The sequence below is a fragment of the Bombina bombina genome, chromosome 1, assembly GCF_027579735.1.
Source record: "Bombina bombina isolate aBomBom1 chromosome 1, aBomBom1.pri, whole genome shotgun sequence".
In the NCBI taxonomy this organism is placed as follows: Eukaryota; Metazoa; Chordata; class Amphibia; order Anura; family Bombinatoridae; genus Bombina; species Bombina bombina.
Genome location: NC_069499.1, coordinates 1127328202 through 1127342496, shown reverse-complemented (window position 1 = coordinate 1127342496; position 14295 = coordinate 1127328202). Strand labels below are relative to the sequence as shown.

Sequence of the window (14295 nt, the reverse complement as noted above, 5' to 3'; positions counted from 1 at the left end):
ATTTATGCCTGTACATACTGTCTGTGTACTGTGTATTACTAAAAGTACTACTCTGTAATAATCCCTAACCGCACGTGCAATAGCTAATCTATGGCACTGTGTCTGTGCGCATGCTAAATTTGGCTGCTGCGCAGCTCCCAGCCTCCTCATCCCCATAGTTGGCTGATCGCACACTTCAGCCTGTGCGAGGGGTGGGAGGTGTTAAGAGCGAGCCCAGGCAGCAGCCAGTGACACAGGAGAAGAGCCGAGAGCGTCATCACTCACAGTCACGTGATGACGCTGGAGAGGAGACTACAAGTGCCCTGATCAGAATGCCTAGGGTAAGTGACTAGTATTGCACAGCATTGTTGTCTTTATTGATGACTGTGTATTTGTCCTGGTTTCTGTAGCCGATGTGCTTTTGTGATGTAGTTGTTTTCCCATGTGCTGAATTCTGCTTATCAACATGACAAGCATTATTCAGCATTTAGACAGCAACTAAATCACAGCAAGCACCGGAGCTTCTCTTCTCCTTTACTACATTCCAGGAATACCGTTCAGTGGTTAGTGGTGTAGAGGCGACTTAGGAAAGTAAGCTGCTGATAAGAACTATAACACTACTGAATGGTATTCCTGGAATGCAGTAAAAGAGAAGAGAAGCTCCGGTGCTTGCTGTGAGTAAGCTGCTGTCTAAATGCTGAACAATGCTTGTCATGTTGATAAGCAGAATCGTCTGAAATCTGCACTCCCAAACAGAAATATTTAGCAGTCAGGGGCCACCACAGATCTGGGCTATAGTGAGGCCTTCTCTGGAAAAGGTAACATTTACAATTAAGGTGCAAAACACAATTACATGCAGTGGTATGCAGATGTAATGTATTAAACACACAAAAAAAAAAATCTTCAAAGGGCTGTAAAAGCAAAGTGTAAGAATTTAATAAATCACAATGCCAGAACCATGCTTCTAGGTGGGGGTTATTACTTCTATTTCTCTTAAAGTAATTTAATAACTTCTCACCAATGAGTGCTGCTTCTGTGACACTCTTTTTAATCACACAACTGGGGAAAGCAGAATAAGTACTGTATTGGCTTCTCAGAATGTTTTCAAGACCCCTATAGATTGTTTCCCTCTCATTTTTTCTCCTTTGCCAGTTCTCTTTCTCCTTACTTTCTCTGCATGTCTATCAAGCTCTATGATGGGTGGGGGGCTAATTATGTATAGGTATATATGTCTGTTTGCTTGTATATTAATGTATTATTGTGTGTATATCCCTGGCTGTGTATTTAACACCTTCACTGCACTAAGTTTGTATGTGTGTGTGTGTATATATATATATATATATATATATATATATATATATATATATATATATATATATATATATATATATACTGTATATATATATATATATATATATATATATATATATATATATATATATATATATATATATATATATATATATATATAATATGTGTGTGTGTTTTCCAGGAAGAGACTGCACTCACTGGGCTTGTATAAAAAATAACTTTTATTTGACAAAAGCTTAAATTAGGGAATAGAGCATAATCTATTCCCTATTTTAAGCTTTGGTCTAGTAAGTTACTTTTTACAAGCCCAGTGAGTACAGTCTCTTCCTGGAAAACTGCATTATGTTTGACTTTGCACCCTGGCTGATGCATGATTGAGTTGAATACTGGGAGTGCAAAATTATCCTGGAAATTATATATATATATATATATATATATATATATATATATATATATATATATATATATATATATATATATATATATATATATATATATGAGATATATAAACTACTGTGGTGGCCCCTGACTGCTAAATCATTCTGTTTGGGATTGCAGACAAAGATGAGGATGCTAACCAGTTGGAGCAGGTTAGGGCAGCATAGGGAGGCAATGTGCCTTTTCCTGCAGGGCCTTGCCCCTCACTGAAGCAGAGCAGCTGACTTTATGGTTAGACAAGGTTCTAATTGAGCCTGCATCTGTGTTCCCAGAGCTTATCCTCCCTCATAAACCTGCAGGAGAAATTAAACTTGCATAGTTCTGGTTCACTTTCCTGGTAATCTTAAATGTAAATTTTCACAATTTATGTATTGTGAACCCCCACTTGAATAACCCACTAGCCGCCACTGGTCACTACTGTGTCATTATATAGTGCTGGGTGTTATCATACTGATGCAAATACCACTGATCCTATAACCAGGCCTCCTCTGGCTATACCCATGTGCCAGTGTCACTACTGTGTCATTATATAGTGCTGGGTGTTATTATACTGATGCAGATACTACTGACCCTATAACCAGCCCTCCTCTGGCTATACCCATGTGCCAGTGTCACTACTGTGTCATTATATAGTGCTGGGTGTTATTATACTGATGCAGATACCACTGATCCTATAACCAGCCCTCCTCTGGCTATACCAATGTGCCACTGTCACTACTGTGTCTTTGTATAGTGCTGGGTGTTATCATACTGATGCAAATACCACTGACCCTATAACCAGCCCTTGTCTGGCTATACGCATGAGCCAGTGTCACTACTGTGTCTTTATATAGAGCTGGGTGTTAATATACAGATGCAGATACACATTCAGTATTTCACTCAGGCTTTATTCCATAACTTATCACCCAATATTGCTAGCAGTCTCTTGACAAGCCAGGAACTTTATTCACGCTACATATAGTTTTGTATTCCTATTATTTAATCAGAAAGAAAATACATACTAAGGTTGTGGCGGACACTGCAAGGGCTAGTCACTGACACCTTGCCTATCCCTGCTCTACACCTCTAGGGAGTAACACTTTTCTAGCTACACTCATATGATGTCGTTTCCCTATATTTCTCTGTCATTATATCAGGATAGGGAGGGATAAGGTAACTTTATGGGATTTTGAATTCTTAGAAAACTTACAGAGACCTGATGCTCGGTGATAATGAGACTCACTGTATCATGATATGTGTAGATTCAGAAGCATCATTTCTGCCATGCTTAAACTCTTGTAAGCAAATCAGGAAGTGAAAACACAGTGTTTTGCATAGTACATGGGAACACTTTTGTGTGAGATTTAATTTGTTTCATTGTTTTCTGTCTCTATGATTTAGGTGTTAAAGGGACATGAAACCCTTTTTTGTGTGATTCAAAGAAATCATACAATTTTAAATAACTTTCCAATTTATTTCTATCCTCTAATTTGTTTTGTTCTCTTGGTATCGTTTGTTGAAAATCATATCTAGATAGGCTCAGGAGCTGCTGATTGGTGGCTGCACATGTATGCTTCATGTTAGTGGCTCACCCATGTGCATTACTGATTCTTCAACAAAACATACTAAGGGGTCTATTTATGCAGGTGCGGACAGACATGATCCGCTATAGCGAATCATGTCCGCCGTACATCAATAAATGCTGACAGCATATGCTGTCGGCATTTATCATTGCACCAGCAGTTCTGGTGAACTGCTGGTGCAATACCGCCCCCTGCAGATTCGCCGCTAGCAGGGGGTGTCAACGCGATCGTATCCAATCGGGCTGATTGCCGTCCGCCACCTCAGAGGTCTTAGGACCGCTGCTTCTTAACTTCCGCTTCAGTCGGAACTGAAGCAGAGAGGGTCGGAAGCAGCATCCGCTGCTTTATAAATAGACCCCCAAGAGAAGGAAGCAAAATAGATAATAAAAGTAAATTGGAAAGTTGTTTAAAATCACATTCTCTATCTAAACCATGAAAGAAAAAAATTGGTTTGATGTCCCTGAAGTTACAGCTTTGGCTTGTCAGACATTTTGATACAGGGCTGTTAAAGGGATATGAAATAAAAAAATAAATCATGATTCAGATAGTGCATGCGATTTTTAAACAACTTTCTAATTTACTTCTATTATTAATTTGTCTTTGTTCTTTTGTTATCTTTGGTTGAAAAACAGGGACATAAGCTTAGGAGCCTGCCCATTTCTGGAGCACTATATGGCAGCAGCTTTGCAAGAATCTTATCGATTTGCAAGATCACTAGATTACAGCACTATTTCCTGCCATGTAGTGCTCTAGACACCTACCTAGGTCTCTCTTCAACAAAGAATATCATGGGAACTAAACACAATTGATAATAGTAATTGGAAACTTTTTAAAATGTTATGCCCTGTCTGAATCACAAAATACATTTTTTAGTTTTATATCCCTTTAAGGGCGCTTATTCCGACTAGAACCAAGGTCCTTATCCAGAGTGTAGAGTTTGTCTTATAATTTCAAGAACTCAGCCCCTGAGTCCTAACCTGGACTGGTGATTAATTCTAGCCTGAATGTGACCGGAATGATTTTGTACTTCAAGTTTTTAACAGTCACAGGAGTATTTGTTAGGACAATCTTGAAGTGGCGATTCTTCCCTGGTTTAGTCACCAAAAATGTCTAAATCTAATCTAATACAATTAAAGTGAAGGTAAAGTTTGAGATTATGCAAGACAACCTAGCATTTCTCCATATGAACCTAATCTAGTCGCTAAGTTTTGTTTCAGATTACTTCAATATTTCTAAAAAAAATGATATTTAAAAATCTCTACCGCTTAGCTCACAACTCCTCCCATGCCCTACTTCCGTCTTCAGCACTCCCACCCGCTCTCTGTGTCTTTCAAATGCGCATTCTTGCTGCAGTCTCTAAATGCACATGCACTAATCGGCGATGCTGCAAACCACTGAGCATGCGGCTAATTTGCGATCATTATTTCCAAATGCGCACGGGAGCGCGCGTGGTTTCCCATCTTCTGAAAATTTTAATAGCGCATGCACTTACGAATAAAAAGGCGGATGACGTGAAGTGATGGCCGCCTAACGGCTGACATTTCAGTTGGATAAGTCAAAAACGTGACCCACCAATAACCCCCCCAAAAAACGGGTTGAATTTGAGGACATTCGGGAATGGATTTTTAAAGGTGACAACTTGATGATTTAAACTTATGTTTATTTGATACACTTAATGCTATACCGTATAGTCAATACGGTAACATAACCATCACTTTAAGTTAAATTCTAGGCAGATATATGTGATTCCCTACAAGGCTGTAAATTGTCAGTTTCACTTAGTTACTGATGATTTCTCACTTTCATTCAAAAACAAATTCACAACGTACTACTGGGTTTTGCCACATGAAGGATATATTCTGTTTTGTTTTTTATACCTTAGTTATAATACACTGCAATGCATAAGCCTTCAGTTTTAGCTATCACATTCTATGGTCATATCATTGTTACATCATGTTCACTGGGTGAATAATTTGCATCTTGTTCTGGAGCTTTTCAGTATCAAAACTGTAAATAGACTGAAGACAATGATAGTGGAGGGCCCTCTAGTGGGCCTGTAACAACATTAAGAGACAACTAACTTGAAGTCTGGAGTGCTCTAATGTTGTGTTTGCTACATTGTTGCAAGTGGGGAGGCGGGTGTTTGTGCTTACCTTTATAGGTCCCTGCAGCAGTGATCCTGGCCTCTTCCTGTTCCAGACTTCAAGGAGAAATATTCACTGTTGAGATGCAGGATTTGTCCGGTGTCGGTGATGGATAGAGCCAGAAGAAAGTCGGTGCCCCCGAAGCGTTATAGAGAAGACGTGGAGTTGGCATTGAAGAAAAGAGGGCCTGCAAGAGAGAGGAGGGAGTCAAGCGATGAGAATGTGGTACCCCCCTCCCCTCAAGCCCACCCCCCAGCTAGAGCTTTGGGAAGAGCCAGGAAACCAGTTAGGAGGCCCTTGGTAGTGGTTAGTGGGGGACCGGGACAAGACCCAAGGCTAAGGCAGGAGAGTTCCCCAAGGTAGTGATCTGGGTGCTGGAGCAGACCCAAATGGAGTGTTGCAGGTAGCAGGGGCCCAGGCAGTAAGCACTAGGCCCTCAGTGGTACCTTATGGGGCAGTAGTTACGGCACCTGGTGGGGGGCAACAGGCAGCTGAGTTGGAGGCAGGCATCAGTCATGTGGGGCCTGGTGGGGGGGCCACATGGCAACCACTGACCGTTTTGCCACCGGCGGTGATGGCTGCTGTCCTCGCCTTGTCCAGTCACTGGCTGAAGTGATACGCCCAGAGGGGACTGGGGGGGAGGTGGATGGTGCCATGCCGCTGGGGAGGCCATGTGGTCCATTGCGGCCTTCTTCTCCGGGTCCGGAAATTACATCACCGGGACCTGCCCACCGACACGACATGTCACTCGTTGCGTCACCGTCATTGTTTTCAGACGGTGAGGAGTGCGGTCGCAAGTTGGAGGACTGGAGGCCCAGGGCACAGTCCTGGAGCACCCCTAGTAAGTGGGGGAGTCTCCGTGCGGGGGAACGGCCTTCAGGGGGTGGGGGGAGCTCCGCTAAGGGGCGCATGGGTCCGGGTATGGCTGCAAGTGAGCAAAGCCTGTACAGGGCGGAGGCCTCAGAAGTGAATGATCAGTTTGGGATGTCACTGCAATGGGGGGAATGAGGCGGTAGTACGCCGGGCTGAAGTGGAGACTGCAGGGATGAGCGGCTATGGTGATAATAGGGCAGATGGTGATATGTGTTTGAGGCGAACAGGGATCAGGGAAGATCCGCTGTGTCCAGGAGTGTGGGCCCAAGGAGGGGGCAGGATATGGCTCCGGTCAGGTGCCTATGGGCGTGCACAGCCGCAGGGAGCAAAAGGCTGGCATGGGGGGCATATCTCCTGACATGAGGGGGCATAGCAGCAGGAATGCCAGTGTGAATGAGGAGGTCATCAGGAGGGCTGTGTCAGCAGCACTGGGTCTGTGTACGACTGGGGGACAGGGGGCAGCGCAGGTTGAGGGCCCTCTGGGGGTTATTCCTTTGCCCAGAGTACTCCCCACAATGTTTTGTGTCCTCAGGTCAGCACCGTGGGACCATCTGCAATGGACTCCAGATCTTCTGGCACTTTAATGTTGGCTGGGAGACGGGCGGAGAGGTGGCAGAGGCCACACAAGCATCTTCAGGAGGAGTCGCGGGGCAGGCAGCCCCTGGCAGTGAGTGCACCCATGCAAACATACACACTCAGACACTGGTTCATCTTCTAGCAACTCTGGGTCTGTAAGTGGTGAGGAGTAGGTAAGGGCCAGAAGAGGATGTTTAAGTGGATAAAAAAGATGGTGGCAGTGCAATCCAAGGCTAAGGAGGCTAGGAAGGAGCCACTGGGTGGGGCGCTAGGGCCACAAGTTCAGGGGTTCCCAGTCCTGGGGCAGGGGCAGGTGGTTGCTAGGAAGGTGGCGGCTCAGGGTGATACCTACCTGTGCCTGGTGCATTCTATCTATGGCCACCTCAAGTCTAAGATGGTCAAAAAGATCCAAGAGGGCCTTTACATTAATGTATTTGAGCTGTCTCTGGACTTCTTTAGAGATAAGGAAAGGGCGGCAGGGGGCACTGAACCTAAGAAGGTCCAGAGGCCGGAGACGAATGAGGAATGGCAGAAATGCTTTAGAGTGTTGGCATCCTGCTACATGGACAAATGGCCCCTGCAGGGGCACAATTTGTTTAAGTGTCAGGATACGATAGAGGACATTCACACCAAATTTAAGGAAGGGGCATGGCATGAGTATGACATGGCCTTCCATAGGAAGATGGTGAGGAACCCATTGCTGCACTTTGGCATGCAAGATATGCATTTGTGGTCAAAGTTGGGGTTGGACGGCGCGGCGTCGACGAGGCCTAAGAAGCACGGTAGAAAATGCTGGAAATACCAGGATAAGCAGTGCGATAGAGGCACTGCTTGTTCCTTTCGACACATCTGCAAATTATGTAGTGGGCCGCACCCAGGGTGCAAATGCAGCAAGAGACGGGAGCAGGGAATGGAAAATCCTGCCTCCAGGGGGTCCACTGGGGGGCAAAGGCACAAACGCCACTTAAGTTGGAGGCATTGGCGCCTTGGCTGGTGCATTACCCTGACCGGGAAGCAGCGGTGTTGCTGAGGTTGGGTTGCTTGGGGATTTCAGGATTCCCGTGGTGGGGGCGGTGTTGGGTCTTCTGTACACCTTAATTTAAAGTCGGCATATGAATTACTGCAGGTGGTTAGGGACAAATTAGGTAAGCAGAGGGTACTGGGTAGGATAGCTGGCCCATTCCTGTCCCCTCTGTTACCAGACTTGGTGGTTTTCTCCTTTGGGGGTGGTCCCTAAGAAGGAGCTGGGGAAGTTTAGGCTCATACATCATTTTTCCTACCTGAAAGGGGCGTCCGTTAATGATGCTATCGATCCAGACCTTAGCTCAGTGCATTACCAATTGTTTGACGACGCGTTGGCGATAGTACGAAGCAAGGGCCAAGGAGTGTTGATGGCAAAACTGGACATTGAGTCTGCATTCTGGCTCCAGCCCCTTTATCCTTCGGCCTTTCGGTTGATGGGCATGAAAGTTGGAGGGGAATACTTCGTAGATAAATGTTTGCCTATGGACTGTTCCCTATCAGGCTCTTTGTTTGAATGTTTCAGTTTATTCCTTCTTTGGGCGGTGCAGAAGCCATCAGGAGGAGGGGCATTGTCCCACTACCTGGATGACTTTCTATTAGTTGGGGGAGCAGGGTCCACGGAATGTGCCGAGCTGATGGCAGTCATGCAGAGCATGATGGCAAAGTTTGGGATGCCGCTGGCTGAGGACAATACGGAAGGGTCTTGCACATGTCTCACCTTCTTAGGGATAGAGATTGACACAGCCCAAGCGATGTGCAGGTTGCCACGGGACAAGGTCGACTGCCTCCTAGAGGTGGTAAAGGCGGTTTCAAAGGCGAGTTTTATCTCCTTAAAGGAACTCCAGTCTTTGTTGGGCCTGCTTAACTTTGCGTGAAGGGCAATCTAAATGGGGAGAGTCTTTAACCGTCGCTTAGAGAGCCAGATAAAGGGTCCTGTGGGACAGCGCAAGTGCATTGAGGTCACTACAGGAGGTCAGGGTGCCAGGAATCAGACTGAGACGAGAAGTGCAAAAATAATCACACCTTTATTAATAGCAAAAAATAATAAAAAGTCCACAAGTCAAATAACGAGCCAGGAATCAAAACCAGAGCTGGTAGTCAGACGAGCCGAGTCAGTAACCAAAGTGAGTAGTCAGACGAGCCGGAATCAGGAACAAGGAGTACAGCAGATTCAGGAACAAGCCAGGGATCAGGAACCAGGAGAGACGTCAGAAAGCCAGGTAATACACAGGAGCTCTCACAAAACAAGTCTGAGACAATGCAAGGGCAAAGCATACTGAACAGAGGCCCTTTAAATAATAAGTGATGACATCACAATTCTGAGACTGAATCCTGTCTCACACGGATGATGTACACCAGTCTGGCCATAAAAGGAAGTGCAGGAAATGAGCAGCATCACATAGTATGCACCAGAGTCAGCAATAGAGGTGAGTAAAATGTCTGCCAGCAGCAAATGGCAAACAAAACAGGGAAAAAACCCTGACAGTACCCTCCCCTCAACAACCCCTCCCCGGCGGGAGGACAAAAGGCTTATTGGGGAAATGGGCATGGAAGGCACGGAGGAGGGTGGGAGCATGAACATCAGAGGAGGGAACTCATAAACGCTCCTCCGGACCGTAGCCCCTCCAGTGAACCAAATACTGTACGCTGCCCCTGGACATACGAGAGTCAATAATGCTGCTGACCTCATACTCCTCATGGTTGTCAACAAAGATAGGACGGGGATGAGGCAACACAGTGGTGAGCTTGTTTCCCTTTCCAACCTGACAGTTATAGTTTTTTCCATTAAGAGTGGAGTGCCTCTCCCTGGTCAGAGGCTTGGGTTTACACAGGTCTGGTTAGGAACTTGACGCTGTTGGAAATGTTTCCAATAGTGGTGGCCATTTAACTATGGGGACGCCTGCTAGAGGACAGGGAGGTTATCTTCTGGACGGACAATATGAGTGTCGTGTACGCCATAAACAGATTGTCCGCGTCATCTCCGGTGGTGGTGACGTACCTGAGGCATTTAGTGTTGCGTTGTCCTCAGCGCAATATCTGCTTCACCACTAGACATGTGCCATGGGTGCAGAACGGGGTGGCGGATGCGCTATCTCATTTTAATTGGGTACAGTTCAGGAAGCCAGTACCTAGGGCGGCAGTCATAGGACTAAAGTGCCCTTCCTTTCTTTGGCAGATGGCACAGGATTAGAAGCCATTCTCCCACTGATTCAGGCTTCCTTGGCGCCAAAGACGTGGAAGGTTTACCGTAAACATTGGGAACATTCTGTCAGCAGAGGGGTAGCAAGGCACACAGAGCATCTCGGGTACTGGTTCTTGATTGGTTGTCTGGCTTGAGACAGGAGGGAGTATCCAGGCTGGACATCGGGAGTAGGCTGTCAGCGAAAGCATTTTTTAACAAAGCCCTGGGCAATGTGGACCACGGTAAGTCCTTCTTGGTCTGGCAAGTATTGAAGGGCTGGGGTAGGCTGGTCCCTCACACGATTGATCAGAGGGAACCTATTACCCCTCTTCGCCTGAGGCAACTGGTGTTGGCCTTACGGGAGGTGTGTTCATCGGAGTTTGAGGCTGTGCTGTTTTGCACAGCATTCTCCATAGCTTTTGCAGGAGCACTGCGTTTAGAAGAGCTTGTGTCTTCTGCCAGAGCTAGAGGCTCAGGAGGAATACAGATGGGGCATATCAGGGCATTGGCAGATGGGCTGTTGCTGTTGGTCCCTCGGTCTAAGATGGATCAGGAGGGAAAAGGGGCTTGGTTGTCGTTAGGCAAGCCTGAATTCCCTGAATGCTGCCCGGTAATGAGTGTCAGGGATTTTGAACAGATTCGACCGGCTGGCGGGCAGCAATTCCTGGTTCATGAGGATGGAAGTGCATTGTCACTATTCCAATTTAGGAAGGTCCTGGCGAGTGCTGTCGGGGCCACTGGGTTGGACCCGGGTAGGATTGCCCCCCATTCGTTTAGAATAGGGGCGGCCATGTGTGTGGCGGCTAAAGGGTCTTCCGCGGCAGAGATAAAGCACTTAGGCCGTTGGAAGTCAGGGACATACAAAGCCTACATCAGGCCTCTACCATAAAAAAAAAAAAAAAATAGCAACTACGTGGTAAGGTGGTTGGGCCCTTCTGTGAGTGGTTGACTTAAAGTCTACAGTGACTGGGGGGCAGGACAGTCGGTTATGCTGAGGGGGTAGGAAAAATCCTGAGTAGGGGCCTGAGTTTCGTGTAACTTTGTTTACTCCTGTTTCACCAAGTGTTTTAGTTGAGAATTCACCCCAGTGCGGGGGTGGATAATTGGACATTCCTTTATCCACTGGGCGTCCATCAGGGCCCTCCATTCCCCGGAAGGTCATCAACTTGGATTTGCAACGTCCAAGGCCAACTTCAGGTGGTTAGGTTGGAGGGGTTTGACTTGGGAGGAACTGCCAGCTCTCCTACAGGAAGCACATAGGAGGTTGGGGAAACCTCAGATTATTGTGTTGCACCTTGGGGGCAACGATATGGGGTCGGTTCCGGCTTTGGACCTCATTAAAAGAATGATGGCCAACATTAAATGGGTTTATGCGTGGCTTCACAACATGAAGATAGGGTGGTCAAATATGGTTGCTCGACTGCATTGGCACTACATCGCAACCCAGAGGGCGGCCTATAATATCAGGAAAAAGGTCAACAGGGAGTTGGGTAGAGCGGTCATGAGCCTGGGTGGTTTTGTTATCTGGCACAAACTTATAACGGCTGACAAAAGGGACCTTTATCGCCCTGATGGTGTGCACCTGACGGATGTTTGGCTAGACTTATTTTTGAAGGACATCAGGAAGGCTTTTTTAGGAGTAATTTAAAAATGAATAAATACATAGAGGATGCACAAAATACTGTTTGATGTGAAAGTTTTATTGGTGACATGTTAAAAAAAAAAAAAAAAAAGGAAAACAACGAAGTTATGGTTTGTTTTTTTAATTTAGTGTAATTTTAAGGTACCTGTTGGCTAGGTGGCGGCAAGAGTAATTTATTGTATTTCCTCTTGTGGCGGTCGGGCAAGGCTCTAGGTGCGGCATCGAAAGAGAAGAGTGACGGTCTAGAAAAAGGGAGGGGTTACGCCCACTAGGTGCTGGCCTAGGGATCCTCTCCCTTCCGAATGCAGGCTGAAGATCTCTGTCATCACAGCTCTCTCTCATGCTGTGGGGTGGGAAAAGCCTGGTGTCCCGCTGCCAACCTCGAAAGGAGCCTTGGCCGTCTGTCAGTAGGGGTTAGTTTTAGGGTTAAATGCCGCCACCGTATAGTTACAAACTTGTTACAAGTTCTAGTTATGTTTATATATATTGAAATATGAGTGCCTAATATTGGATAATATTAGCCCAGCAGTTAAATCGCTTATTGAATAAACGTGACCGGTCTTTCTCCCATTAAAAGTTGTTGTGTGTTATTTCTTAGTGATTAAAGTAATTTAGATAACGTATGACGGAATACGTGGTTTGTTTCTTAAAGGGACAGTCAAGTATAAATTAAACTTTCATTATTCAGATAGGACTTTTAATTTTAATTGACTTTCCAATTTACTTTTATCATCAAATTTGCTTTTTTCTCTTGGTATTCTTAGTTTAAACTAAACATAGGTAGGCTCATATGCTAATTTCTAAGCCTTTGAGGGCTGCCTCTTATCACATGCTTTGTAAATCTCTTTTCAACACAAAGAGACAGAAAGTGCACGTGGCTATATAGATAACACTGTGTTCAGGCACAGAAAGTTATTTAAGATCTAGCACAATACAATGCTAAATTTAAGACAATAGATAATAAACAGTCACAGTCATGTGATCAGGGGGCTGGAAGAAGGTTCCTAGATACAAGGTAATCACAGAGGTAAAAAGTACATTAATATAACTGTGTTGGTTATGCAAAACTGGGGAATGAGTAATAAAGGGATTATCTATCTTTTAAAACCATAACAATTCTATGGTTGACTGTCCCTTTAAGTATTTTGTTTAAACTAGTCACTCATTGGATAGGCTGTTCAATTTCTTGCAGAAAACCTATGTTACAGAATGGGCCTTTTGACCACATTGACCAGCACAATTTTATAAAAAAAAAACAAGAGGTATTTAACCCCCAAGAAAGGCAACATTAAAGGGCCATGATACCCACATTTTTTCTTTCATGATTTAGAAAGATAATGCATTTTTAAACATCTTTCTAATTTACTTCTATTATCTAATTTGTTTTATTCTCTTGATATTCTTTGCTGAAAAGCATATCTAGATATGCTCAGTAGCTGCTGATTGGTTGCTGCACATAGAAGCCTCATGTGATTGGCTCACCCATGTGCATTGCTTTTTCTTCAAATAAGGAAGCAAAATAAATAATAGAAGTAAATTGTAATGTTGTTTAAATTTGTATGGTCTATCTGAATCATGAAAGAAAGATTATGGGTTTAGTGGCCCTTTAACATCAAAATCTAAAACCAAATAATAGTAGGTTTTAGAAGACTTCTTTACTAGGCCACATTTGTATGGCCCTTTAAATACATGTTACTCTAAAGTTCATTTATCATCAGGAGGTCACTTCCTGTGCTGTTGTCACTAGATATATTGTCAAAACGAACAGCAAGGAATCTTCCAACAGAGCATAGAGTGACAAGGCAGCATACAAATTCCTTTCTTCATTTGCCAAGTAGCTAGAGGGCTTGGCTACAGTATACAGTGTGTGTATGCATATCTCTCTCTATCTCTCTCTATCTCCCTCTCTCTCTCTCTCTCTCTCTATATATATATATATATATATATATATATATATATATATATATATATATATATATATATATATATATATATATATATAAATGATCCTTCACTGATCCGCACTTCACCAACCATATAGCATCCCCCGTTATGTTATACTTACACCGTGTGTGCCTGCTCTGTGGATACCACTGAGGAAAGTGGCTGAGTCCTGGTTTTTACACACTGATATATATATATATATATATATATATATATATATATAATGACAAAGATACCCCTCTCCTTGAGTATTTTGTCTCAGGTACAGCACTGACACACAGTCTACACAGCAGAGAAACACTTTAAACACACTAGATTAGGTATAAAATGATTGGCCTCTTGATTCACAGAAATACAGTTTTAACATAAACAAAAGAACAAAATAAATCCTTGCACAATGGTGCTTACTAAACAGAATAAAATATTTCTAACTAAAGGTGTGGCTTTTCCACACAACTGCAAAATTACAAAACAGGTTTCAAACCTCACAGGCCTAGAACCTCTAGACAGCAGCACAACTCCATATCCTCTGTCTTTCAAATACAGGTTATATCTAGCAGCCTCAACACCCACTATTTAAAGGGACATTAAACACAAATTGTAAACTACCGTATATCCCCG

At 44.3% G+C, this 14295-nt stretch overlaps 1 protein-coding gene across 1 annotated transcript in view; it reads left to right on the top strand.

Annotated features, from left to right (window-relative positions):
- Positions 1-291: 291 nt before the first annotated feature.
- LOC128645416 (collagen alpha-1(XI) chain-like) overlaps positions 292-14295 on the top strand; it is a 256246-nt gene continuing 242242 nt past the window's right edge. Inside the window, exon 1 of the mRNA XM_053698409.1 lies at positions 292-320. The gene's annotated coding sequence lies outside the window, so the exon portion shown is untranslated. The remainder of the gene's footprint in view (positions 321-14295) is intronic.